General features: G+C 33.5%; 1 protein-coding gene across 1 annotated transcript in view; it reads right to left on the reverse strand.

Moving 5' to 3' along the window:
* Positions 1–3,006: 3,006 nt before the first annotated feature.
* Positions 3,007–3,589, reverse strand: part of LOC115243791 — a 3,189-nt gene continuing 2,606 nt past the window's right edge. Inside the window, exon 4 of the mRNA XM_029821024.1 lies at positions 3,007–3,588. The gene's annotated coding sequence lies outside the window, so the exon portion shown is untranslated. The remainder of the gene's footprint in view (position 3,589) is intronic.

A 3,589-nucleotide genomic window follows, 5' to 3' on the forward strand; every position in this document is an offset into this window, starting at 1 on the left:
TTTAATAAATATATATTAATACATTAATAAATATATATTAATATATTAATAAATAAATTAATATATTAATAAATATATTAATAAATATATATATAAATATTTAGAAGATTTTGCGATAATCGCAAATACATACAATCTTTTTTTATCGATACGTGTGAAAATTAGATTTAAATTATCAGCAAACATTCACTATATTCTCGGTTGTCGTGTCATAATCAAGTCTGAAATGTCAAATAGAACCGCCGGTTATGTAATATCACAAGTGCTTTTGATGATTGATGTGTACACGTCGCACGCACGTATTTTGCGCAACTACAATCATTACTTTAATTGCATCTTTTTTTAGATTAAAGTCAAGAAAAATTAACGGAAGAGAGTAGACTCATTTATGTAATCTCTCTTTTTCTCTCTCTATCTCAAGTATTATCATTATGCAAACTACATTATAATTGATCTACCATACCTTGGAATGATTATGCGATAAGAATTTATGTTGTCTGCATTTTGTATGTCTTCACTAATGTAAGAACGAGTTTTGGAACTAAAATATTTGAGGAGACTTGCTTAATTTGATGATTAATATTCTTTTATGACATTTAGAGAGTTTATCTTCTTCCGAGATAATGAACTGCTGGCAAAGCTCATCAAATATTTGATGGCAACATGCTTATTCAAAAGAATTTTAAGTTTAACTTCTGCAATTTTTTGCAAAAATATGACTCCAATTAACTGTTAAGAATTATCAAATCTTTTCTTTCAAACTGTTAATTATTTTTTAAAGCTACTTTTGAGCACGGTTTGTTATTATTGTTTTAGATAAGCATTGTAGATAACAGTTTAAAAAAAAAAACAGAATATATAGGAAATTACAATTGACTGAAAGATTAGAGATGCATTGTTGTGTATGCATCTGTATGCTGAACACACACATACACACATACACAACACTTTGCTAACAAGACTGCTTTCTCTCTTTAATTTACATATCTGAGTCACTATTTCCGTTTTTATTACAGCATTATTTATATAGGACTCGATACTTGCCTAGTAGTTTAGTTTTAGTAGTTTATCGGGCATAACATGTAATGCGATAATCATGCGCCTTGAACATTTGCAAAGATAGTTGCGACACAAAATTATGTCACTTCATAAATAATTAAACATGTTAATCTTCATAAATAACGAGCGAAAGCGAGAATAAAATGAGATTAATTCTTGCAGATATCAAAATAATATTTTAGTATCTCATAAATATTTTAAAGCTATAAATTTTTTTTAAGGCCGAGAAATTTTGCTTGCAAAATTATAAATATTCAGAAGTGTAATGATAAAAATGTTGAAACACACAAATAAAACAGAATAATTAGTCTTTCAAAGCGATAATTGCAATGCATTAAGGATTCCAGTCATGAAGCCGAAAGACCAATCACCGGACGTGGATCGATGAGCGAAGCGAACGAAACTGTTCAACAGGAATTACGAGACCAATCTTCGACGCTATAAATCATGCTTCAGTTTCACGCTCGAGTAAACGATCGCAAGTCTTACCCTTCGCCGATGTATCCATCTTGATGTCGTACGAAGATCGACGGCGGATTGATGCGTTTCCTCTCGTAGTCTTCGGCGATGATCTGTTTCTTTGCGAGACGGACATGCAATTCAGTCTTCAGGATCAAGTTGTAACTTTCACCGCGTACCGCGTTTGCGAAACTATTTATGGAATCTGGTGCAGCGGAGAAGGAAGCTTGAGATCGGGGGGAGGTAGCGATTAAAAAGGGAGCACTAATTTCTTTAAATCGCCGATCAAAGTTCAGACAACTCTATCTTGGTGTTCAAGAAACATACACTCTTATATTACTTCGTAATTCGAAACGTCAATGTCAAATAAAGTCTTTCTAATCTCGGAGTAGCAGAACGTAGCTTAGGAGTAATCGAAAACTATAGGATCCCCATGCATCACGTTGGGGCATCCTCAGAGCATCGAGGGGGGCGCGTGTCGCGACCGATCCCTCGCGCACGACGCGATCGCCCGATCGGGAAAGCGACGACGGTGCGACGACGACACGCCAGACGACACTGCGCGCCGATACATAGCACTCCGCCGATCCGTTCTCTTTCCACCAGACGACGTATGTGCCACCGCCACTGCCGGGCCGAAAGTCGCCTCCTTTCTTATCGTTCAGATACTCGCCCGTCAACCGATCTAGATCCGCCGAGACTCTCGATAACGCCGAGACGAAGAAGATCGTGATCGAAGGTCACGACTTTCATTCATCATGTGCACGATCATGTGTGTGATGACGGTTTATTTATGACAATAGTTTAAAAAAACTTATCTAAGATATTTAAAAAACATTTGTGATGTCAGTCTGGATTTATATCAAAATTGCGATTTTACCACTCTTGGATCATCAACGAACGTCATTAAATTGATTCTTATGAATATTATTTTTCTGTATAAATCTGTATAAATTGGATAATCCTATACACAGCTATATCCAAATATCCTTCTAGTATTTATCGAATTTACTAAAAAGACTCCAAGTACTAGTGCATTAGTGTTAATTGTAAGTTATAATGCGTTTATGCAAATGAAAAGATTCAAATAGAAAACATCTTGTAATCCATATGTCATTGAACGGAACACTCGCTTGGAAGCATTATTAGCTTATCTACACAAACAAACAAAATACCTTTACGTTAAATCACACCAGGGAAAACCCTTATAAGGAAACTATGGAGATTGACGAAGATTAGCTTTGAAAAGTACAATATTTTTTTTGGAAAACAAAGTAAATGCAAAGAATGAATAATGTCAAATGATGAAACTTCGAATTTTAGATATAATGTCGCATATGGTATAATTTATTAACAATGAATATAAAATTCCTGTAACGAAAAGAGAAAAAGAGAGAGGGAAAGAAGAATAAAGAATATTCTTAGAAATGTGGAAAAAACATTTACATTATATGGGAATCACCAAAGAGGCATAAGTGAAATAAGTAATACGTACCATCGACGATCTTTATTCTCTAGGAGAATAATACAATGCGTACGTCATAGTAGTTGACGTCATATCAAGACTGATATTCGGACTCGAGAGTATTATTCATACGTTCATCGGTCAAGATGTAGATCTCGACTGACGCTAAAGCGTCATTCTATGTGTCTAAAGTCGAGTTAAACACCCAATTGTGCTCTGCAACTCTTTAAATAATTAATTAATATAATAACAATTATATAAATATATATTAAAATTTTCTTCAATACGCCTCAATCCTTTCACATTTTATCTTATGCTCTTGCTATTTCTCTTTCTCATCCTCAGCGAATCCAATATAATTAATTTTGAAACATTGTATTCATATTTATTTTTAATTCGCATGTTAGTTTCTGGTACCATATAATATAAGCTTTCTTATATAAAATATAAAAGGTATCTTTTGCAAAAATAATTTTATCATGATTCGCAATAAATATATCAACAATTAATATCTCATCCGATCCAATTATTGCTACGGAAATAAATACTTAAGAATCAAAATCAAATAGCGTACTCCAAATTGTTCGCTTATCAAAATACCTACAC

Source organism: Formica exsecta, unplaced genomic scaffold (genome assembly GCF_003651465.1).
Source record: "Formica exsecta isolate Colony F162 unplaced genomic scaffold, ASM365146v1 scaffold733, whole genome shotgun sequence".
NCBI classification, from domain to species: Eukaryota; Metazoa; Arthropoda; class Insecta; order Hymenoptera; family Formicidae; genus Formica; species Formica exsecta.